General features: G+C 48.3%; 1 pseudogene; it reads left to right on the top strand.

Annotated features, from left to right (window-relative positions):
- The first annotated feature begins 449 nt into the window (after positions 1-449).
- Positions 450-26,144, top strand: LOC123038937 (deoxyuridine 5'-triphosphate nucleotidohydrolase-like; annotated as a pseudogene).

Here is a 26,144-nt window from a genome sequence, read left to right on the forward strand (position 1 = left end):
TACCCCTTGCTACTACTAAGTTGATAGTAGTAGCGCTGGTTTTTACCCCTCGCTACTACTAAGCGGTCTCTACCGTGCCTCCTCGGGACATGCCATAGTAGTAGCGAGGGGTATAAACCCGCGCTACTACTAACTGAATAGCTATAGCGCAGGTAAGATACCCACGCTACTGCTGAGCGTATCCCTCCCTTGCCGCTCCACTCCCACCCCGATCCTAAAGAAAAAACTCTCTCTCTCTCTCTCTCCAAACTCACCCCCACCCCTCAGTTGACTCATCTCCCCACGACCTCCTCACTGCCGCCAGCACCCACGCCGGCCGGTTCCGGCGAGCTCCGGCCGCGCGGAATACGCCCCCAAGCACCCCAAGCTCCGCCCCTCCCTCCCCTCCTCCCAGATCCGTGCCTCAAGGCCTGCACCCTTGCCTTGAGGTGGCGAGGAGGAAGGCACCGATGGAGAAGCAAACGACGTGGAGGTCGTTGGGAGATGAGGAAGCTCGTCTCCCACGCAGGCAGATCTCATCCAAGGCAGGCAGGCAGGTCAGGAAACTCGTCTCTCCCCTCCCCTTCCCTTCCCCCCGAATCTCCTCCCCTCCTTTGTGCCCCGATCTCCGCCGCAAGCCCGGGCGAGGCGGAGGAACCGAGGCGACACCGTCGGTGAAGCAGTAGCTAGCTAGCTCGGCGGGCGGGCCGCCGGATTTCCTGCTCTCCAGGCCGGCGGTGCGTGTTCCCAGTCTTAGGGGCGGGCGGGGGGCTGAAGCTGGGCCACGCGCTGGCCGGCTCAGATCCATGGGCTGGGAGGGCGCGATATGTCACGACCGGTTTTCCGGGTAATAAATTTCCAGAAAAGACCGTCGTGCTCATCAGCCCCAGGATTACTGTTAGCTGATGAGGCTCCAACTTGATACAGAAATTCCAAGCAACATACAAAATATGCAGTACAAGACCATTCTGGCCTGTGAGTACAACAAATGGTTTCTAGTGGTTGATGGCGGAAGCGGTTTGTGGATCATCAGTGTCTATGGGACTCCAATTCCCACAGGAACAGCTGACCAGGTTAACTCCTATCTTCGCGAGGCTGCTATCTCCATTGCTTAGGTTCCGGGGCTGTCATTGCGTCACTCCTCTCCGTGCAAGAAAATCTGGCCAAGACAATAGCCAGGGACAAGCTAGTGAGTACTTTGAATGTACTCGCAAACATTATGAACACAGGTATAATATAACCATGATGTGCTGAAAATATTTATGCTCATGACGTCAGTCACAAAAGATAAATAAAACTCTGATGCATGCAAGTAAGTTATTTATAGCAATGCAATTACATAGTAGTATTAAAATATATGAAACAAATAACAAGAAATGCCACAGTCGGGCGTCTTGGCGACACCACATAAAGGGCTTTAAAAGAAATGCCACAGTCGGGCGTCTGAGCGACACCACATAAAGGGCTTTAAAATAAATGCCACAGTCGGGCGTCTGAGCGACACCGCATAAAGGGCTTTAAAATAAACAATCATAGTGAATATCCCGGAGGTAGAACCATCCCGGAGATACCCGATAATAACAATAATATCACGGGTTAGTCAACAATAATAATAATCATAATTATCACAAGTCACCAGTAGTATTCCAGTTCTGGTTTAACAGTTATCACCTCCGAAGACCGACACTAAGACCGACACTTGACCCGTCCCAGACTGTAATCCTTAACCATGGACACGGCTATTCGAATAGGTTTTAATCTCTGCAGAGAGTGTACTCTTTACCCACGAGTAACGGATTTCCTTTAGTCCATCGGGACTAATTCCGCTTACGATCTTTTAAATGAAAACACACCTGACTTGCACACACCAGCTTAACTTACCGGTGTCTGGAATCACCCACGACACCCGTTAAGCAAAACTCTAAGTGGGGAGGCTACAACCTCGATTAGCATGGGATCACAAAATTTATACCGCGCGCAAAACTGGGGGAGCTACCCCCTCGGCTACAACCGAAACACCCATGCCCCCTGACCGGATGACTGGCTTTAATCCATGGCCGTGGTACCCTCATCCCGGCCCCTCTGTACGGTGTGTGCTCGAAAGGGGTTGACAAATTACTGAACCGTACCCTACCTGTGGCAGGGACAAGTGGTAGCACGAAACAAGTGTGGGGGTTGCTGGAACAAGACTCGTTCTACGGTCGACTCAGGAGGTTTATAGTTTCCTGCATAACATATATAACAAATATACTTCAACCAATCCAATCAACACTCATTATATCTTACTATGCCATACCGGACATACCCGTCCCGACGGAGGCCGGCGACAAGCTCACACCTACCCAAGGCAGAGGCTTTCCCGGATTTCTTTCCGGCATGCATGCAAGACACATGAGGATGATTATCATCATAAGTGTGTTTATTTCCAACAGCATGGAAATCACTATTATGCACTCATGCATATGATCATATCACATGAAATAATAAGTCCTTCGAAATGCGGTGGTGTTAAAAATGTATCAACGATCACACCAAAATATTATGCCAGGATTCAGAATGCTTGCCTTCAATGTGTGGTAAGTCAGGGTGTACTTCAAAACTTTTGAAAGTTTCTCCTCTCTTCAAAAATCCTATTTTAGCAATATAAAGAATTAACACACAAAATAAAAACAGCACCAAAATTTGTTTTAAATTTTTTTCAAATAAATCTTAAAATAAACTAGACAATATTTGAGAGAGGTAGGAAAAAGAATTAATTCATTTGGAGTTACATTTAAAAAGATAAAGCTAGTCAAAGATTTAGTCAAAATCTGTTTTTAAAATAAAAAATAGAAAAGAAAACGTTTCAGACTGGAATACGTTTTCGGAGCGGAGGAAACGCACTTCGTGGTTTTACGCTTTCACCTAACACGCGTGGCGGCGGGGTGGGTCGCTGACAGTGGGCCCGCCTGGCCCACTGGTCAGGTTTGACCAGTCGCCGCGCCCCTTCTCCCTCCTCTGCCCGAGCGAGGCGGGGCTCCGGCGATCGTGGCCGGCGAAGGGAGGCTCCTCGAGGGCATCCGAGGCCAGGGATGGATCCACCTCTCCTAGGCGGTCCTCCCGGTGGTCGACTGGCCGGCGGGGACGGAGGGGTTCGTCGGCGGCGAGCTCCGCGGCGGAGGGAGCTTCGGTGACGGAATGGTTTTGGGGTGAATGTGGTTCCCGATCAAAATCAAGTGGGGGGTTGGGTTCCTGGAGGGGAGGAGGTGTTCTTGGCGAAGAGAATTGGGAGGGAGAGGCCCTGGTGGCGCTGGGAGAGCTGGGGCCATGGCGGCGGCCGCTGCTGCTGGAGGTGGGGAAGACGACCTCCTCAGGTCGATTGGCTGCAATGGGGAGACTAGGGGAGTGTACTGAGGCCGCCTGCGAACGGAACGTGCTCGGGGGCCTCCTTAAATAGGCGTTTGAGGTCGGTTCCGACGGTGGCCGCGGATAAGGTCGCCGACGACCGTCTTTCTGTAGCCGCGGGGCGTCGTGGCGACGACGAGAGCTAGCGGACAAGGTTGAGGATGAGCTTGGGCTGTGCCAAGGGCCAGGTGGCGGGCCGGGGTGGTTTGGGCGGCGCCGACCGTGGCAGGGGCGCGCTACGGTCGTCGGTGTGCCGCCAAAAGCTCTGTCGGCGGCGCTGTAGGCTGCCAGGGTGGCTTGGCGCGTTGCTGCGAGGAGGGGAGCGCGTGGCGTGGTGCTGCAGAGCGGGCCAAGGCCGTGGGGGCCAGCGTGTCGGCTCGGGCACGCGGCTGCAATACGCGTGCTCTGGGCGCGTCCAGAGCATGCACTGAAGGTGTTCGGCGAAATGTCGTGGCATGCTACAGGTCACAGGTGAGTCTGGAAAGCCACAGAACTAGGTTATAGGTAGAGGGAAACTCAAGGGACAAGTTGGTTTGGTCATGTGGTCAAGTTCACAATGTAGGCTTGAGATCATGCCAATTCAGCCCATGCACTCTAGGTGTTTGTCAAAATGCCAAAGGCACCTAGGCTATTCTTGGAGGGGCCAAATCTTCCAGGTCAGTGTCTCTTTGGACACAAGAGGGAGTGGTGAAGTTAGTTTGCATAAAGGAGACACTTGCTAGTGCAAGTTTTGCAAAACTTCAATTCTGTACAGAAAGCAAAAGGCATTGTTGCAAGCACTTAGAATCATCCAATGGGTCCACTCTCCTGGACTTAGGGGTTTAGTAGGGTGGTCTACAAGTAGGAAAAGGAATCACAGCAAAAGGAGCAAGTTAAAGTATAGTTGTAGTACAAAACCTCAAGTTGGACCAGAATGGAAATGAGGATGATTCACTCAAATTTTTCAAATAACATAGCTGGGTCTTTGCATAAAGCTGAATAATATGCTTCTACTGACATCCCATAATTTTGGTGGAGGCTAGAAAGAATTATTTAAAAGGGTTGTAGTGCAAGGTTGCTCTCTGGACCAGAGAAGAAAATTGGGTGTAGAGCTCAAAATATTTCAAGAATAAGAGATATTTTTGTATAAAAGTGATTCAAAAACATCACATGACATCTCCAAATTTTGGTTGGATTTTTAGATAAATATATCAAATGGTTGTAGTACAAATATGGCCATATAACCTTGAAAAACTATTTTTCAAGAAAATAAAGATCAAGCAGATTAATTATGTAATTAGTTCTACTAGTAAAAGAAAAGTTTTTCTTGAGAGGTTAAACAAGTCCAATAACATATTTGAAAAGTTTTCTCTTTGGGGAAAACTCCATAATAGCAAGGGAGAAAAGGTTCAAAAATCAAAAAGGGAGCCCAGAAAATCAAAGTTTTAGTTTCCTGGCAAAATTTTAATTAATGAAACAAGGTCAAAATTTTGGGGTGTCACAACACTACCCCCCTTAAAAGAAAATCTCGTCCTCGAGATTTGTTAGGAGTTGTTTTGAAAATACCTTTCCTGTGAGCTAGAACCAAAGGATTCATCCATAGCACAAACTTGCGTCGTCGAGGTTGGTAGCTATGCCCGGGATAAAAAAAAATGCAATCGCACATCAACATACTCATGCATTGCTACTATTAAAAACAGGAGTGCACAAGCAGACAACATCTAATTATGGTGACACAGGGTCACAAGATTGCAAGGCGAGGTCATTCTAAGGCTCGGTATCCTTCGAGCGATTTTAGTCTACCTCGTTCATATCTAAGAGGGCTTGCTTCGCGGATGCCGAGGTTTCTCCATGGTTTACACCGTCGGAAACAGCTGGAGAGGGTTGAGGGGCTGCAGGCTCGGGGCAGCGATGATGACCATCGTGTGGATTGTTGGCCACAATCTCGTTGGAGTGTGCTCCCCAAAGACGACGAAGTATTTCTGGGGTCATCAAGGTATTTTGGATGATGGCCGGGGCTGTGCTGCGTTGAGGCTAGGTGCCCTTTTTAGAGAAAAAGGGAACGAAGTCTTCCCTCGCACGCTTGCGAATAAGACAGATTACTAGCGCGCGACTGACAGGCTAGGTTGATAGGCTGGGCACCGACTGCCAAAAGTGTCGGGGTCTCTGTGTGGCTATCTTGCACGGGAAGCTTGGCTGGGTTTTTTGGTTAGGGTCTGATGGGTTGGTTGGCCTAAGTTTTTCGACCTGGCTAAGATAGGATTAGCCAATGGTCAGCCTGGCTCTGATACCAAGTCTGTCACGACCGGTTTTCCGGGTAATAAATTTCCAGAAAAGACCGTCGTGCTCATCAGCCCCAGGATTACTGTTAGCTGATGAGGCTCCCACTTGATACAGAAATTCCAAGCAACATACAAAATATGCAGTACAAGACCATTCTGGCCTGTGAGTACAACAAATGGTTTCTAGTGGTTGATGGCGGAAGCGGTTTGTGGATCATCAGTGTCTATGGGACTCCAATTTCCACAGGAACAGCTGACCAGGTTAACTCCTATCTTCGCGAGGCTGCTATCTCCATTGCTTAGGTTCCGGGGCTGTCATCGCGTCACTCCTCTCCGTGCAAGAAAATCTGGCCAAGACAATAGCCAGGGACAAGCCAGTGAGTACTTTGAATGTACTCGCAAACATTATGAACACAGGTATAATATAACCATGATGTGCTAAAAATATTTATGCTCATGACGTCAGTCACAAAAGATAAATAAAACTCTGATGCATGCAAGTAAGTTATTTATAGCAATGCAATTACATAGTAGTATTAAAATATATGAAACAAATAACAAGAAATGCCACAGTCGGGCGTCTTGGCGACACAACATAAAGGGCTTTAAAAGAAATGCCACAGTCGGGCGTCTGAGCGACACCACATAAAGGGCTTTAAAAGAAATGCCACAGTCGGGCGTCTGAGCGACACCACATAAAGGGCTTTAAAATAAATGCCACAGTCGGGCGTCTGAGCGACACCGCATAAAGGGCTTTAAAATAAACAATCATAGTGAATATCCCGGAGGTAGAACCATCCCGGAGATACCCGATAATAACAATAATATCATGGGTTAGTCAACAATAATAATAATCATAATTATCACAAGTCACCAGTAGTATTCCAGTTCTAGTTTAACAGTTATCACCTCCGAAGACCGACACTAAGACCGACACTTGACCCGTCCCAGACTGTAATCCTTAACCATGGACACGGCTATTCGAATAGGTTTTAATCTCTGCAGAGAGTGTACTCTTTACCCACGAGTAACGGATTTCCTTTAGTCCATCGGGACTAATTCCGCTTACGGTCTTTTAAATGAAAACACACCTGACTTGCACACACCAGCTTAACTTACCGGTGTCTGGAATCACCCACGACACCCGTTAAGCAAAACTCTAAGTGGGGAGGCTACAACCTCGATTAGCATGGGATCACAAAATTTATACCGCGCGCAAAACTGGGGGAGCTACCCCTTGGCTACAACCGAAACACCCATGCCCCCTGACTGGATGACTGGCTTTAATCCATGGCCGTGGTACCCTCATCCCGGCCCCTCTGTACGGTGTGTGCTCGAAAGGGGTTGACAAATTACTGAACCGTACCCTACCTGTGGCAGGGACAAGTGGTAGCACGAAACAAGTGTGGGGGTTGCTGGAACAAGACTCGTTCTACGGTCGACTCAGGAGGTTTATAGTTTCCTGCATAACATATATAACAAATATACTTCAACCAATCCAATCAACACTCATTATATCTTACTATGCCATACCGGACATACCCGTCCCGACGGAGGCCGGCGACAAGCTCACACCTACCCAAGGCAGAGGCTTTCCCGGATTTCTTTCCAGCATGCATGCAAGACACATGAGGATGATTATCATCATAAGTGTGTTTATTTCCAACAGCATGGAAATCACTATTATGCACTCATGCATATGATCATATCACATGAAATAATAAGTCCTTCGAAATGCGGTGGTGTTAAAAATGTATCAACGATCACACCAAAATATTATGCCGGGATTCAGAATGCTTGCCTTCAATGTGTGGTAAGTCAGGGTGTACTTCAAAACTTTTGAAAGTTTCTCCTCTCTTCAAAAATCCTATTTTAGCAATATACAGAATTAACACACAAAATAAAAACAGCACCAAAAGTTGTTTTAAATTTTTTTCAAATAAATCTTAAAATAAACTAGACAATATTTGAGAGAGGTAGGAAAAAGAATTAATTCATTTGGAGTTATATTTAAAAAGATAAAGCAAGTCAAAGATTTAGTCAAAATCTGTTTTTAAAATAAAAAATAGAAAAGAAAACGTTTCAGACTGGAATACGTTTTCGGAGCGGAGGAAATGCACTTCGTGGTTTTACGCTTTCACTTAACACGCGTGGCGGCGGGGTGGGTCGCTGACAGTGGGCCCGCCTGGCCCACTGGTCAGGTTTGACCAGTCGCCGCGCCCCTTCTCCCTCCTCTGCCCGAGCGAGGCGGGGCTCCGGCGATCGTGGCCGGCGAAGGGAGGCTCCTCGAGGGCATCCGAGGCCAGGGATGGATCCACCTCTCCTAGGCGGTCCTCCCGGTGGTCGACTGGCCGGCGGGGACGGAGGGGTTCGTCGGCGGCAAGCTCCGCGGCGGAGGGAGCTTCGGTGACGGAGTGGTTTTGGGGTGAATGTGGTTCCCGATCAAAATCAAGTGGGGGGTTGGGTTCCTGGAGGGGAGGAGGTGTTCTTGGCGAAGAGAATTGGGAGGGAGAGGCCCTGGTGGCGCTGGGAGAGCTGGGGCCATGGTGGCGGCCGCTGCTGCCGGAGGTGGGGAAGACGACCTCCTCAGGTCGATTGGCTGCAATGGGGAGACTAGGGGAGTGTATTGAGGCCGCCTGCGAACGGAACGTGCTCGGGGGCCTCCTTAAATAGGCGTTCGGGGTCGGTTCCGACGGTGGCCGCGGATAAGGTCGCCGGCGACCGTCTTTCTGTAGCCGCGGGGCGTCGTGGCGACGATGAGAGCTAGCGGACAAGGTTGAGGATGAGCTTGGGCTGTGCCAAGGGCCAGGTGGCGGGCCGGGGTGGTTTGGGCGGCGCCGACCGTGGCAGGGGCGCGCTACGGTCGTCGGTGTGCCGCCAAAAGCTCTGTCGGCAGCGCTGTAGGCTGCCAGGGTGGCTTGGCGCGTTGCTGCGAGGAGGGGAGCGCGTGGCGTGGTGCTGCAGAGCGGGCCAAGGCCGTGGGGGCCAGCGTGTCGGCTCGGGCGCGCGGCTGCAATACGCGTGCTCTGGGCGCGTCCAGAGCATGCACTGAAGGTGTTCGGCGAAATGTCGTGGCATGCTACAGGTCACAGGTGAGTCTGGCAAGCCACAGAACTAGGTTATAGGTAGAGGGAAACTCAAGGGACAAGTTGGTTTGGTCATGTGGTCAAGTCAATGTAGGCTTGAGATCATGCCAATTCAGCCCATGCACTCTAGGTGTTTGTCAAAATGCCAAAGGCACCTAGGCTATTCTTGGAGGGGCCAAATCTTCCAGGTCAGTGTCTCTTTGGACGCAAGAGGGAGTGGTGAAGTTAGTTTGCATAAAGGAGACACTTGCTAGTGCAAGTTTTGCAAAACTTCAATTCTGTACAGAAAGCAAAAGGCATTGTTGCAAGCACTTAGAATCATCCAATGGGTCCACTCTCCTGGACTTAGGGGTTTAGTAGGGTGGTCTACAAGTAGGAAAAGGAATCACAACAAAAGGAGCAAGTTAAAGTATAGTTGTAGTACAAAATCTCAAGTTGGACCAGAATGGAAATGAGGATGATTCACTCAAATTTTTCAAATAACATAGCTGGGTCTTTGCATAAAGCTGAATAATATGCTTCTACTGACATCCCATAATTTTGGTGGAGGCTAGAAAGAATTATTTAAAAGGGTTGTAGTGCAAGGTTGCTCTCTGGACCAGAGAAGAAAATTGGGTGTAGAGCTCAAAATATTTCAAGAATAAGAGAAATTTTTGTATAAAAGTGATTCAAAAACATCACATGACATCTCCAAATTTTGGTTGGATTTTTAGATAAATATATCAAATGGTTGTAGTACAAATATGGCCATATAACCTTGAAAAACTATTTTTCAAGAAAATAAAGATCAAGCAGATTAATTATGTAATTAGTTCTACTAGTAAAAGAAAAGTTTTTCTTGAGAGGTTAAACAAGTCCAATAACATATTTGAAAAGTTTTCTCTTTGGGGAAAACTCCATAATAGCAAGGGAGAAAAGGTTCAAAAATCAAAAAGGGAGCCCAGAAAATCAAAGTTTTAGTTTCCTGGCAAAATTTTAATTAATGAAACAAGGTCAAAATTTTGGGGTGTCACACGATAGTTGACTCACTGATGGCAATGAATCTCGTGCCAGAACACCGACCGATTGGACGGGCCAGCCAAGCTAGAACCGGCGGCCATGGTAGTAGTTCAATTGGTCGGTAGTATGCCTGTCGGCTGACTCGATTGTTGCCGGAGGCCGGATAGACACACAGCCAAAACTGACTAGTTCTCCTGCGCTTCTACTATATCATCATCCTCTGTTTGCACTACTAGCAGCAGCTCTAGTCCAAGATGCGGGGTAGCCTGTTTATCTATTTTCTTCTCCGTTTATTTTTCTGCACGATCAGTTATGCTGAAACCATGGCGTATGATGCCGGAAGGTAATTGCATTGTGTTTTGTGCACTTTTGGTACTAGATCTACTATGGTCCTGAGAAGCTAGCTAGCATAGGATCTGTGCCTGAGCTCTACTGTCTTGGCCTCATGCGACATGGCTGATTGCCCCTCATGTTTCGGCAAAAACACTTACCTAAGACATTGGGGTATGCCTCCGGTTAATTAGCCTGAGGATAAGGGAAAATGTTTAGCATGCAAACTTAACATACATGCAGTATGCATGTGCCCTCCATGGCAGAAACTGCCATTTTTTGTGTGGAGCATGCTATGCACAGGCCTAGTTTGGCATGTTGATAATTGTGAGTTACAAACCAAGCTGTCAGTTTGAGAAAAAAGAGGTTTGGACCTCTTTTTCTAGAAGTTAGAAAAAAACATTGTATCAGGAATACAAGTGAATATGAAACTACTGTTGTTGGTTTAGCCAAACACCTCACAGTTTTCAAAACTACAGTTTTGTAGAAACCATAGTATTCTGATTGAGCTAAGCTAGCAGTGTATCTTCACCTGTGGGAATCAAGGTGCATATGCTCCTTGTCTTTTTTCACTTTCTAGACTAGATTGAATAACAGGAATTGCCAATCAACCTAAAAAATAAATTTAATTACCATAAACTGCTAGTTGCCCGTGGAGATCAGCACTAATGAATAAACAAATCCTGGTTGTTCTTTCATCTAGGATGCTTATGCCATCCAGAGCAATGAGCATGGAATAGCAGCTCGAGACAGAGGCGCGTTTGATTGGGAACTTATTCCGGTGTGTGCATTATTTGAGGACCCCAAAACTCTTCTTCTGTATGAAATATTGTCTCTTAGTACTAGTATGCTATTACAATCTTGACTAAAGCATTTGAATTTAAGCTAGTAGATATTGATCTTTGTGATCGAAGTGTGTCTGTTTAATACCTCTAAACTCACAATTTCATTCAGAATTGTGATACTTCTTAGTGTAGCATTGTAGCTTTATTTATAAACAATCAGATTACCTTTGGTATGCAGCATCAGCCAAACTATGTTGTATATCTTTGGTAGTAAATGTATCATCTTAAGAGTGTACTGAAGCTATATTAATTTGTAGCTCGAATTTTAGTTTTTCTCCATGGTTAATATAAGTTATGTAAAGCAATGTTTACTTGGAAGTGTAACTGTAGTGCCATTCTCATCTTTTAATGTACAACGATGGTGCTGCTGCACTTGTATTAGTCAGTAGGGAAAAAGCTAAGAACCTTGGCCTTTCCCGTTGTCACACCCTAGCTAGTACATGCATTAGAGTGTTGCACCATGTTTATTCTTTTATCAGAAAACTGAAATGGGGATGACAGAACCCCCAACCCCCTCTGAAACCAATTAGGGTTTACTAAAAACTTTTTCAATGAACCTGAAATGCCCTTCTAAAATGCCCATCATTTTTGTCTTGGTTCAGAACCTCTGCCAGAAGTGATGCACATTTTCCTAGGCCATCTTAGGGTTTTTGAATTAAATCATAAATATTTGAATTTGGGCATTTAAAATTATATAAAATATTTAAATGCTCAAATATCTCCAAACTAAAATGTTTCATGTTAGAAATAATCCAACTATGGACCAGGAGTAGTTTGGTGATTTTAGGAGTTGCCTAAGTATTTTTAATAAGTCAACAAAGTTGCAGAAGTATTAAAAAAACAGAAACAGGAGAATAGCAAAAAAAACCTACCTGGCGCCCAGCGCCCGGCCCACCTGCCGGCCCAGCCCAGCGCCGCTCCAGCGAGCTGCTTGCCGGCCAGGCAGGCAGGCAGGTGCCCGACGGCGACCGCAGCGCGCGCCACGCAGCTGGCCGTCGCCCTGCTTCACCTCCTCGCCTCGGGGCTGGATGGATGAGCTCCACGCCGCGCCGTGAACCCCCAGGACACCTCCATTCTCCCCCAACCCCTCTCTCTCGCGCTCCCCCGCCATGGCCGACGCCATCGCCGCCACCCCCTCGCCGTAGCCACGCCCTCCGTCAACCCCACGCCATGCCGCCGTGTCCAGGAGCTCCGCTACCCTCCTCTCCTTCGAGCAAGCCGAGCCCCGAGCGCTCGCAAGGCCCGAGCCCACCGCATCGACCTCGACCGAACCGCCGTCGCCGGAGATCCCCTTCAACGCCGACGTCGCTCCGGCCCATCCCCGGCCGCACCAAGTGCTTCGTCGAACTCCCCGTGAGCTTAGCCATCTTCCCCTCCCTTCTTTTCTTGCTCCCGAGCTGTGTAGCGACCTCCCGGAGCTCAACCGCACCCACCACCGCGGAGCTCGTCGCCGACGTGCTCCCGGTCACCCTCCGGCCACAAACTGGTGTCCATCATGTTCACCATGTCACGTAGCACCTAACCAGCCACTCCCCGCACCTCACCGACCCCTCTAGCGTCAAGTTCGTCTTCGGCCGAACTCCGGTGGCCGCCAAAGTCGTCGCCGGCGCCAACTCCGGCCACCCCGACCTCAACGGACTCCACCAAGAGCTGCGGCTCGTCCTCAGCTCCATTCCGATGGCCTCCGCGACCCATTTGGTGGCCGGAACGGCCAAAACCACTTCCGCCGCCGCGTCGGGCTCGCCGGCGGCTAAACGCCGGTGCATCCGACCTGGGTTTGACCACGGGTGGGCCCTGGTTGACTCTCCTGAGTCAATGACAGGTGGGGCCCAGCCCTGTTAATTAAATAGGTTTAGTTTTAATTAAACTTTAACTAAACTAATCACACTAACACGCGGGACCCACTGTCAGGTTTGACCCGGGCTGTGTCCCGTTGACCTGCTGATGTCACACTGACGTCAGGCTGACGCAGTAATTGATTTTCTGGATTTAATCTAATATAGGAAATTCCAGAATATAGTTTAAACTTCAAAAATTCATAACTTTTAATCTGTAACTCCAAATCAGACAAGTTATATATGAAAAATGATCAGAAAAATCCAATCTATCCATCTGTACTATTTTCATGCATGATGAAACAAGTTAACTTGATGTTTAATGCAGAACAAGGTAAAACACTTTAAAGGGCCATGTATGGGTTTGAAATTTGAATCTTTGGTTCAAATTGGTTCAAACCCTTCTGGTCTTAGTTGCATTAGCCCAACACACTCATATTGCCATGTTTCATGCATGCATCATATTGTTGCACATTGTTTGGTGATGGTTGTGTATCGGTGTTCTTTGCGGCAGGTTCTACCTCCGAGGAGTACCGTGATTACCCTAACGAAGAACCGTATCAGTGCATCGAACCATCAGGCAAGCAACCAACCATTTGATCATATCGATACAATCCCATGATCTCGCTCCTGCTCTCTTTTACTGCATTAAGACAACACGTTTCAAACTGCTGTGTGCTACGGTAGTTGAACCCACTTCCTTTGCATGACCTATCATTGTCACAGTAACTAGATGAAACCCACTAGCATGTGTAGGAGTTGATTGAGCCATATGCATGTGTTGTTCCTACCTTGCTATGCCTGCTATGCTTAGAGTCGTGTCAGGTCTGGTTCATCTGGGTGATGGGCTAGAGTGAAATGATTATGTCAGTAATGAGAGTGGTGTGGTGAACACGATTTGGTAAAGGTATCGATGAGAGGCCATGTAGGAGTACATGGTGGGTTGTTTCATTGAAGCCGACCTTAAGCACTGAGATCTGTATGTGTGATTTAAGATACAGCTACTACCATGCATTGGGCCCTGAAATATGACCCCGCTCGACTTCTTATTCACCCTAGTTCTCTGTCCAGGAGTTGCAAGTAGTTTCTGGTGTTTGTAGCCTACTGGAGGCCGTGGACAGCGCTGACCGTAGGGGTGGGCTGTGATGCGGTAGGTACGTGGCCGGGAATACCGGGCACCCGTTAGGTGTCACGGAACCCTGTACACATCGTTCGGGGCCGTATGGGAAACCTCGGCCAGACTCCCTGCAGATGGAACCTGGATAGGCGATAAACCTGGATTGGAGACTTAGGTGTTTAGGTAGGTCGTGGTCTACACCCACGTCGGCTTTCGCTTGAAGTCTGCCGAGCACATATCGTGTGCAGACGCTAAGTGGTGGAAACATGTATGAAGAAGTACACCCCTGCAGGGTTATCATGATCTATTCGAATAGCCGCGTCCGCGGTAAAGGACTGCTTGGTTGCCTATACAGTTCATAGACAAATAAATGGAAACTACTAAAAGCCTCAAGATAAGTGTGAGTGCCGAGGATGGATCTTCCGTAGGAAGACGGAGGTGGATCCTCGGTAGTGTATTGAAGTGGTGAGTAGTGGACTCGTGTACGCAAAACCATTTCAATTTGGAGTCTCGTAGGATAGCCTAGCCAAGAGTCAAAGCTGGCTTGCTGCAATAACTCCACCAACCTTCTTGATAATGTGCATGTATGTAGGATCTGATGTAAGTCTTGCTGAGTACCTTTGTACTCATGTTGCTATAATTTACATTTTACAGAAGACGCTGCAACCCCTTCTGATGGGTTCTTCGTAGACGTTGACATCGATGAGTAGGCTAAGGCCCAGGTGGTGATCCTGAGCTTGTGAAGGACCACGTAGTATAGCTAGGCTTTCCAAGCCTCTTTTATTTTACTAGTTGTCTGTACTCAGACAAGTTACTTCCGCTGCTGGTTTGTATGACTGTATGACTTGAATGCTGGGTCGTGTGACCCGTACCTATGTGTATGTTATGTATGGCTCTATGAGCCTTAAATAAAGTACTTGTGTCGTAGAGTCATGTTGTGATGCCTTGTTGTATTTGCACATATCGAGCATATTGTGTGTATGATTGAAATGCTTGGTATGTGTGGGATCTGACTATCTAGTTGTTTATCTTTAGTAGCCTCTCTTACCGGGAAATGTCTCCTAGTGTTTCCACCAAGCCATGGTAGCTTGCTACTGCTCCGGAACACTTAGGCTGGCCGGCATGTGTCCTTCTTCGTTCCTGTGTCTGTCCCTTCAGGGAAATGTCACGCATTGAGTACCAGAGTCCTGTTAGCCCGCTACAGCCCGGTTTACCGGAGTCCTGCTAGCCCAGTGCTACAGCCCGGACCCACTTCCTGATGACCGACACGTTCGTTGCTGGGTCATGGATGCCTGTCCCTGTAAGTCTGTGCCACTTTGGGTTTACGACTAGCCATGTCAGCCCGGGCTCCTTATCATATGGATGCTAGCGACACTATCATATACGTGTGCCAAAAGGCGCAAACGGTCCCGGGCAAAGGTAAGACGACTCCCGTGGGAATACCGTGCGTGAGGCCGCAAAGTGATATGAGGTGTTACATGCTAGACCTATGTGGCATCGAGTCGGGGTCCTGACAGCGTTGGCATCAGAGCCGGACTGCCTGTAGGTTCTCCAAGCCAAACTGGTCGATGTTGAGTCTAGAAATTCTTTAGTTATATGTAGGGGAATTGTTTGTGGGTTGGAACGTAAGGCTCTTTTTACTCCTTTATCTTATGACATTCTGATCTGAGTCAGTCTATTCTTCCACCGAGGGTTAAGGAATTAGGATCTTTCTCTCTATCAGGTTCACGTGTTACTAATCAGTAGTACCTTATAGGTTTGATGGATACAAGCCTAGTTCAGTTCTACTACCACATTATGTTGCTAGGATGGACTCAGAACTTGATATGATGTTGTTGAGTGTGTATGAAATCCTTTGTCAAATGTCTCAAAATCCTTTTTGAGCATTTACAGCTGTTATGCTGCCGAAATTTTGCTAGAAAATCTAATGCCTTTGCATTATGGTTGTGCTTTCAGATGGCCACTCGCGACCTCAATCAAGTGGTTCGCCTGACTCGATGCCTAGATGTACCCGGCCATACCACCATGTTGGTTAGTGTAATGACTGAGGCTGGATACCGTTGGTATCCTGAGTACACGGTCGAAGAGCAATTTCGAGATTTTAATCAAAGCCAGTATCTCTGCACTGTCAGGATATTTCCATCTTATCCTGGATCTACCGAGCCCCTTCACTGCTCCTATGGACTCGGGGTTACTATTGAGATGGCTGTGCAGGACGCCGCCTACTCTATGATGACCATCATGCGAGTCAGGTCTGGCCTATTTCGGGACTCTGATTTCCGGTGTATGCCAGGATCACTTCCGGGAGCACAAGGGTATCTCCAGGCTATCTATGCTGACCCCACTCAGGAGGATTCACGGACTCGCACCACTGCTGAGATGCTCGAGGATAAGGACCGTGGAAATCGGGCCTTGAGGCTAGAGCTTTTCAATACCCGTGCTGACCATTGGGCCACGTTCACTCGGTTTGCACCGGCTGTGCAAGCTGGATATTCGGATATGCGTGATCTCTATCCTGTGAGATCTGCTCTGCCAGACGTGATGGGTTGGCGTGATGTAGGAGGCATCACCCCACCTCGCGGTCCCCGCAGGCCACCGTCTGTTGGTCCAAGACCTCATCCTAGCCCCTATGGTCCGCAAGCTCCGCGAGATCGTCTGTTCCCGGATGATCATGTTGAGCTTCCAGGCTATGGAGGTGACTTCTACGAGGACTACTACGGATCGGTCTGAGTTAGTGGTAGTATCACTAGCTCATACTAGCTGTGTCGTCTATCGTCCTGCGTGACTCGTGGGATATGACATAGTTTGTACCACTTCCGGAGGTGTAGAAAAATAATGTATAGGAGCTCGGAGTGCCTTCGATGAGATGTAACCCTCTTTTCACCGTAATAGTACCTTGTTTGGTCTTGTACTAAACCTTGTATGGTGTGTATGACGATGGAATAAAAGAAGCAGTTTCTGTATCTACCATGTCATACAGATGATCATCTTGCATTCCGAGTTATTTCTTACATTCTGTGTCCTATGTCGGAATCTTATCATTCTGACTAAATCATTGTCTTGTTTTACCTAGGATGGTCAACACGCGCAATAACCCCGCTCCTCAAGAGCCGGCCGAAGGCAGTGAAGTCAGGAATGCAAATCTGCCTCATCCTCCTTCCCTAGCCGAGGTTATGCTTGAAGCTGAGAGAAACAAGCGGGAGACCAACCGTTTGTTGGAGCGTATTGAACAGAACACAGCACACCATCAGAGAAATAACTTGGTGTCACTCAGTGATTTCATCAAGTTACATCCACCCACGTTCCACCACTCCGTCGAGCCTCTCTACGCTGATGACTGGCTTCGCAGTATTTCTCACAAACTGCATTCTGCGCTAGTAGCTGAGGCTGACAAGGTCACCTTTGCTGCATATCATCTTGAAGGCCCCGCCAGTCTATGGTGGGAGAATTATGGAGCTATGCGCCCAGCAGGCCATGTCACTACTTGGGCTGAATTCAGCGAGGCTTTCCGTGAACATCACATTCCGGAGGGTCTCATGGACCGTAAACGTGAGGAATTTTGCAGTTTCACTCAAGGCCGACTCTCTGTGGATGCTTACAGCAGGGAGTTCGGTAACCTCGCACGATATGCAACTGAGGAAGTTTCTACTGATGCCAAGAAGCAAGCAAGGTTTCGTAAGGGACTTAGTCCTGAGCTTCGCCGCGACCTCCGTCTGCATGAGTGCACATCTTTTCATAAGCTTGTTAACAAGGCCATCAGTGCTGAGACTGGTCAGACTGATTATGACGCAACACGCAAGCATGGGCGTGACGTGGGTTCCTCATCCGATGCTGGCCCTCAGAAGCGCCGCGTGTGGGTGCCTAACACTGCCCTGCCACCCAGGTTCACACCGAGGCCATCCTTCCAGGCGCCTCGCCCCGTTCAACAGTTTGCACCAGCCAAGCCCTATGGTGGTCCAACCAACAATGCTCCTCCACGCACCAGTTCTGTGACTTGCTTTAAGTGTGGGGAATCTGGCCACTATATGCGCGAGTGTCCCCAGACCAACCCCAACCAACCTGCTAAAGCTGTTGGCCGTGGCAAGTCGACAGGTAAAGTGTTCCACGCCAAGCCGGCCACCGCTACACGTGGCCATGTCAACTGTATCTCTGCCGAAGAAGCTCAAGAGGATCCCAACGTCGTTCTCGGTACGCTCCTTGTTAATTGCCACCCGACATCTGTTCCTTTCGATACAGGAGCATCTCATTCATTTATATCCGAGAACTATGCTCGTTTGCATAACACCGCATTCTGTGACATGCCATCCACTATGGAAATTTCTACTCCCGGTTCTAGATGGCAAACCTCCAGGGTAAGTTATGGAAATGAAATCCAAGTCGACAGACTTGTTTTCCTTGCATCTTTGATAGCTCTCAAATCTTCAGATATTAATATCATATTGGGTATGGACTGGATGTCAGCTCATCATGCCAAAATTGATTGCTTCTCTAGGACTGTTCAACTCACCCATCCCTCGGGGAAGATAGTCAATGTCTTGACCCGAATAGCCAAGCGACAGTTATATTCTCTTAACGCCAGCCCTTTGCCAGACCTTGAGGACGTTCCGGTAGTCCGTGACTTCCCGGATGTCTTTCCAGAGGAATTGCCAGGTGTTCCACCTGACAGGGATGTTGAGTTCGTAATAGACCTTATTCCAGGAACCGTCCCGATTGCTAGAAGACCTTATAAGATGGCACCACTAGAACTAGCCGAGCTTAAGAAACAACTCGATGAGTCCTTGAAAAAGGGTTTCATCCGACCTAGTTCATCTCCGTGGGCTTGCCCCGTCCTCTTCGTCAAGAAGAAGGATGGTACAGACCGGATGGTTGTAGATTATCGACCTGTCAATTTGGTCACAATCAAGAACAAATATCCGCTCCCCAGGATCAACGACCTGTACGATCAGCTCACTGGATCCTCAGTCTTCTCCAAAATGGATTTGAGGTTGGGCTACCATCAAATCAAAATCAGGAACGGGGACATTCCTAAAACGGCCTTTGTTACTCGTTATGGCCAATACGAGTACACCGTCATGTCCTTCGGTTTAACCAACGCTCCAGCCACCATCTCTCGGTTAATGAACTCAATCTTCATGGAGTATTTGGATAAATTCGTCGTGGTTTACCTCAATGATATACTCATCTACTCCAATAACGAGGAAGAACATGCCGAACATCTAAGGCTAGTGTTGAAGAAACTTCGAGAGCATCGTCTTTATGCCAAATTCTCTAAATGTGAATTTTGGTTGTCAGAAGTGACCTATCTGGGTCATGTAATATCTGGTAAAGGTATTGCTGTCAACCCTGAGCGAGTTCAAGCCGTCCTTAATTGGACTCCACCTGAATCGGTCAAGCAAGTTCGGAGTTTCCTTGGCCTAGCGAGCTATTGTCGTCGCTTTGTCGAGAACTTCTCCAAAGTTGCTAAACCTCTAACCAAACTCCTCAAGAAAGATAAAAAGTTCGAATGGACTCCACAATGTGAGCACAGCTTTCAGGAACTGAAAAGACGCCTGACTTCTGCTCCCGTACTGGTACCGCCAGACTTCTCTAAGGACTTTGTTATCTACTGCGACGCCTCGCGACAAGGACTAGGTTGCATCCTCATGCAAGATCGACACGTAATTGCTTATGCTTCACGGCAATTGCACCCACATGAGGAGAATTATCCTACTCATGATCTAGAGCTTGCAGCTGTAGTCTATGCACTTAAAACTTGGCGACATTACCTCCTCGGTAATCGTTGCAAAATATTCACTGATCACCAAAGTCTGAAGTACATCTTCACCCAACCGGATTTGAATCTCAGGCAAAGGCGTTGGGTCGAGTTGATCACAGATTTCGACTTAGGAATAACTTACACCCCAGGGAAAGCCAACGTCATGGCTGATGCGCTAAGTCGTAAATCTTATTGTAACAACCTGATGTTACAACAAAGTCAACCGCTTCTCCATGAGGAATTTCGGAAGCTTAACCTTCACATTGTTCCTCAAGGTTTTCTCTCCACCTTGGTGGCGAAACCTACTCTTACGGATCAAATTATCGCTGCCCAAAAGCGAGATAAGGGAATATCTAAAATCAAGGAGAACATTGCTAGTGGAGGTGCTAGTTGTTTCTCCACAAATGATCATGGTGTTGTGTACTTTGAGAACCGTTTAGTGGTTCCAAAGAACCAGCATCTACGGCAGTTGATCCTCAAGGAGGCTCATGAATCTCCTCTCACCATTCATCCCGGCAGTACTAAGATGTATCAGGACCTACACCAGAGGTTCTGGTGGACTAGGATGAAGAGAGAAATTGCTCAGTATATTGCTAATTGCGACGTCTGCCGTCGTGTAAAAGCAGAGCATCAACAGCCTGCTGGCACCCTTCAACCCTTAGCTATTCCTGAATGGAAATGGGATAAAATTGGTATGGATTTCATTACCGGTTTTCCCAGGACCAAGAGAGGGAATAATGCTATCTTCGTCGTTATCGATCGTCTTTCCAAAGTAGCCCATTTCTTACCTGTTCGTGAGAGTATAACTGCTAGTCAGTTAGCAGACCTGTACATCTCCCGAATAGTGTCTCTCCATGGTGTTCCTTTGGAAATTAACTCGGATCGAGGAAGTCTTTTCACCTCTCGATTTTGGGAAAGTTTCCAAAATGCTATGGGAACCCGCCTTTCCTTTAGCACCGCCTTTCACCCTCAATCGAGTGGTCAGGTAGAACGCGTCAACCAGATCCTAGAAGACATGCTTCGAGCCTCTGTTATCTCATTCGGAATGGAGTGGGAGAAATGCCTTCCATTTGCCGAATTCGCCTACAACAACAACTATCAATCTAGCTTGGGTAAAGCCCCTTTTGAAGTTCTCTATGGACGACGGTGTCGAACACCCCTTAACTGGTCAGAAACTGGGGAAAGACAATTCTTTGGCCCGGATATGATTCAGGAAGCAGAAGAGCAAGTTCGCATCGTTCGTGAAAAGTTGAAAACAGCCGAATCTCGTCAAAAGAGTCAATATGACCGAAAACATAAGGCTATGACTTTCGAGGTTGACGAGAAGGCTTAACTTCGGGTTACTCCTCTGAAGGGAACCCATCGTTTCGGTATCAAAGGCAAATTGGCTCCTCGTTACATTGGACCTTTTCGCATTCTCGCTAAACGAGGAGAAGTTGCCTACCAGTTGGAACTACCTCCGCATCTCTCCAGAGTCCATGATGTCTTCCATGTTTCTCAACTTAGGCGTTGCTTCTCGGATCCTATCCGTGGAATGGACCACGAAACGCTTGATCTCCAAGATAATCTCATGTATCGAGAGTACCCCATTCGTATCCTCAATCGGGCCGAGCGTACCACTCGACGTCATAATATCAAGTTTCTCAAAGTTCAATGGTCGCACCATTCTGAGGATGAAGCAACTTGGGAAAGGGAGGATCGTCTTCGACTCGAGTATCCCGCCCTCTTTCCGGAGGAACCCAAATCTCGGGACGAGATTCTGTTGAGTGGGGGTGAGTTGTCACACCCTAGCTAGTACATGCATTAGAGTGTTGCATCATGTTTATTCTTTTATCAGAAAACTGAAATGGGGATGACAGAACCCCCAGCCCCCTCTAAAACCAATTAGGGTTTACCTAAAACTTTTTCAATGAACCTGAAATGCCCTTCTAAAATGCCCATCATTTTTGTCTTGGTTCAGAACCTCTGCCAGAAGTGATGCACATTTTCCTAGGCCATCTTAGGGTTTTTGAATTAAATCATAAATATTTGAATTTGGGCATTTAAAATTATATAAAATATTTAAATGCTCAAATATCTCCAAACTAAAATGTTTCATGTTGGAAATAATCCAACTATGGACCAGGAGTAGTTTGGTGATTTTAGGAGTTGCCTAAGTATTTTTAATAAGTCAACAAAGTTGCAGAAGTATTAAAAAAACAGAAACAGGAGAATAGCAAAAAAAACCTACCTGGCGCCCAGCACCCGGCCCACCTGCCGGCCGAGCCCAGCGCCGCTCCAGCGAGCTGCTTGCCGGCCAGGCAGGCAGGCAGGTGCCCGACGGCGACCGCAGCGCGCGCCACGCAGCTGGCCGTCGCCCTGCTTCACCTCCTCGCCTTGGGGCTGGATGGATGAGCTCCATGCCGCGCCGTGAACCCCCAGGACACCTCCATTCTCCCCCAACCCCTCTCTCTCGCGCTCCCCCGCCATGGCCGACGCCATCGCCGCCACCCCCTCGCCGTAGCCACGCCCTCCGTCAACCCCACGCCGTGCCGCCGTGTCCAGGAGCTCCGCTACCCTCCTCTCCTTCGAGCAAGCCGAGCCCCGAGCGCTCGCAAGGCCCGAGCCCACCGCATCGACCTCGACCGAACCGCCGTCGCCGGAGATCCCCTTCAACGCCGACGTCGCTTCGGCCCGTCCCCGGCCGCACCAAGTGCTTCGTCGAACTCCCCATGAGCTTAGCCATCTTCCCCTCCCTTCTTTTCTTGCTCCCGAGCTGTGTAGCGACCTCCCGGAGCTCAACCGCACCCACCGCCGCAGAGCTCGTCGCCGACGTGCTCCCGGTCACCCTCCGGCCACAAACTGGTGTCCATCATGTTCACCATGTCACGTAGCACCTAACCAGCCACTCCCCGCACCTCACCGACCCCTCTAGCGTCAAGTTCGTCTTCGGCCGAACTCCGGTGGCCGCCAAAGTCGTCGCCGGCGCCAACTCCGGCCACCCCGACCTCAACGGACTCCACCAAGAGCTGCGGCTCGTCCTCAGCTCCATTCCGATGGCCTCCGCGACCCATTTGGTGGCCGGAACGGCCAAAACCACTTCCGCCGCCGCGTCGGGCTCGCCGGCGGCTAAACGCCGGTGCAGCCGACCTGGGTTTGACCACGGGTGGGCCCTGGTTGACTCTCCTGAGTCAATGACAGGTGGGGCCCAGCCCTGTTAATTAAATAGGTTTAGTTTTAATTAAACTTTAACTAAACTAATCACACTGACACGCGGGACCCACTGTCAGGTTTGACCCGGGCCGTGTCCCGTTGACCTGCTGATGTCACACTGACGTCAGGCTGACGCAGTAATTCATTTTCTATATTTAATCTAATATAGGAAATTCCAGAATATAGTTTAAACTTCAAAAATTCATAACTTTTAATCTGTAACTCCAAATCAGACAAGTTATATATGAAAAATGATCAGAAAAATCCAATCTATCCATCTGTACTATTTTCATGCATGATGAAACAAGTTAACTTGATGTTTAATGCAGAACAAGGTAAAACACTTTAAAGGGCCATGTATGGGTTTGAAATTTGAATCTTTGGTTCAAATTGGTTCAAACCCTTCTGGTCTTAGTTGCATTAGCCCAACACACTCATATTGCCATGTTTCATGCATGCATCATATTGTTGCACATTGTTTGGTGATGGTTGTGTATCGGTGTTCTTTGCGGCAGGTTTTGCCTCCGAGGAGTACCGTGATTACCCTAACGAAGAACCGTATCAGTGCATCGAACCATCAGGCAAGCAACCAACCATTTGATCATATCGATACAATCCCATGATCTCGCTCCTGCTCTCTTTTACTGCATTAAGACAACGCGTTTCAAACTGCTGTGTGCTACGGTAGTTGAACCCACTTCCTTTGCATGACCTGTCATTGTCACAGTAACTAGATGAAACCCACTAGCATGTGTAGGAGTTGATTGAGCCATATGCATGTGTTGTTCCTACCTTGCTATGCCTGCTATGCTTAGAGTCGTGTCAGGTCTGGTTCATCTGGGTGATGGGCTAGAGTGAAATGATTATGTCAGTAATGAGAGTGGTGTGGTGAACACGATTTGGTAAAGGTATCGATGAGAGGCCATGTAGGAGTACATGGTGGGTTGTTTCATTGAAGTCGACCTTAAGCACTGAGATCTGTATGTGTGATTTAAGATACAGCTACTACCATGCATTGGGCCCTGAAATATGACCCCACTCGACTTCTTATTCACCCTAGTTCTCTGTCCAGGAGTTGCAAGTAGTTTCTGGTGTTTGTAGCGTACTGGAGGCCATGGACAGCGCTGACCGTAGGGGTGGGCTGTGATGCGGTAGGTACGTGGCCGGGAATACCGGGCACCCGTTAGGTGTCACGGAACCCTGTACACATCGTTCGGGGCCGTATGGGAAACCTCGGCCGGACTCCCTGCGGATGGAACCTGGATAGGCGATAAACCTGGATTGGAGACTTAGGTGTTTAGGTAGGTCGTGGTCTACACCCACGTCGGCTTTCGCTTGAAGTCTGCCGAGCACATATCGTGTGCAGACGCTAAGTGGTGGAAACATGTATGAAGAAGTACACCCCTACAGGGTTATCATGATCTATTCGAATAGCCGCGTCCGCGGTAAAGGACTGCTTGGTTGCCTATACAGTTCATAGACAAATAAATGGAAACTACTAAAAGCCTCAAGATAAGTGTGAGTGCCGAGGATGGCTCTTCCGTAGGAAGACGGAGGTGGATCCTCGGTAGTGTATTGAAGTGGTGAGTAGTGGACTCGTGTACGCAAAACCATTTCAAGTTGGAGTCTCGTAGGATAGCCTAGCCAAGAGTCAAAGCTGGCTTGCTGCAATAACTCCACCAACCTTCTTGATAATGTGCATGTATGTAGGATCTGATGTAAGTCTTGCTGAGTACCTTTGTACTCATGTTGCTATAATTTACATTTTACAGAAGACGCTGCAACCCCTTCTGATGGGTTCTTCGTAGACGTTGACATCAATGAGTAGGCTAAGGCCCAGGTGGTGATCCTGAGCTTATGAAGGACCACGTAGTATAGCTAGGCTTTCCAAGCCTCTTTTATTTTACTAGTTGTCTGTACTCAGACAAGTTACTTCCGCTACTGGTTTGTATGACCGTATGACTTGAATGCTGGGTCGTGTGACCCGTACCTATGTGTATGTTATGTATGGCTCTCTAAGCCTTAAATAAAGTACTTGTGTCGTAGAGTCATGTTGTGATGCCTTGTTGTATTTGCACATATCAAGCATATTGTGTGTATGATTGAAATGCTTGGTATGTGTGGGATCTGACTATCTAGTTGTTTATCTTTAGTAGCCTCTCTTACCGGGAAATGTCTCCTAGTGTTTCCACCGAGCCATGGTAGCTTGCTACTGCTCCGGAACACTTAGGCTGGCCGGCATGTGTCCTTCTTCGTTCCTGTGTCTGTCCCTTCGGGGAAATGTCACGCATTGAGTACCGGAGTCCTGTTAGCCCGCTACAGCCCGGTTTACCGGAGTCCTGCTAGCCCAGTGCTACAGCCCGGACCCACTTGCTGATGACCGACACGTTCGTTGCTGGGTCATGGATGCCTGTCCCTGTAAGTCTGTGCCACTTTGGGTTTACGACTAGCCATGTCAGCCCGGGCTCCTTATCATATGGATGCTAGCGACACTATCATATACGTGTGCCAAAAGGCGCAAACGGTCCCGGGCAAAGGTAAGACGACTCCCATGGGAATACCGTGCGTGAGGCCGCAAAGTGATATGAGGTGTTACATGCTAGACCTATGTGGCATCGAGTCGGGGTCCTGACACCCGTGTCTCAAAATTGTCAACCTGACTTATAGAATGATCTTTTTCTTTAGGATTCATGGTTATTTTTTCTTTTTTCTTGTTATTATGCATTACTATGAGTTCATTGTATTAAGATTCCTTACAACTTCTGGCACCTGATCTATTTACAGAAGGAGGGGACCCGGCATTCTTCACGGCTCGCGGCAGTGTCTTCCTTTGATTCGTTCGTGCAACAAGGAGGGGACCCGCCCTTCTTCACATCTCGTGCAACAAGTAAGGATCAGCCTCCGGCTGTTACTATTGGTTCGTGTGCATCTTCTAAAAAGTAAGAAAGTACCCTATTGGATTTGGACGCTGACGAGCACTAACAATTTTTCACTTTCCCAACGTGACCGCAGGGGTGATCGACGCGGAGTACCGCTACCCAGTGGGCATCGTGTTCTTCAACCACTCAGAGGTGGACTTCGTCATGAAGCCCGGCAACTGCATCGCACAGATGATCATCCAGGTGATCGTGACGCAGCAGGTCACCAAGGTGGAGGACCTCGATACCACCATTTGGGGGGAGGGAGGATTCGGGTCCACCGACGTCTGAACTCTGAGCCTTGTAGATACATCTAGAGAAGTGGTATGTTTAGGCTGCTGGTGGAACACTAGGAAAGGTACCCACCTTTGGTTGTGTGCGTTTACTGTTAAATGCAATCTCGTGATCTCTTCTAGTTGAGATGTTCAATGTTGCATCCTTGA

The sequence above is a fragment of the Triticum aestivum genome, chromosome 2B (genome assembly GCF_018294505.1).
Source record: "Triticum aestivum cultivar Chinese Spring chromosome 2B, IWGSC CS RefSeq v2.1, whole genome shotgun sequence".
NCBI lineage: Eukaryota > Viridiplantae > Streptophyta > Magnoliopsida > Poales > Poaceae > Triticum > Triticum aestivum.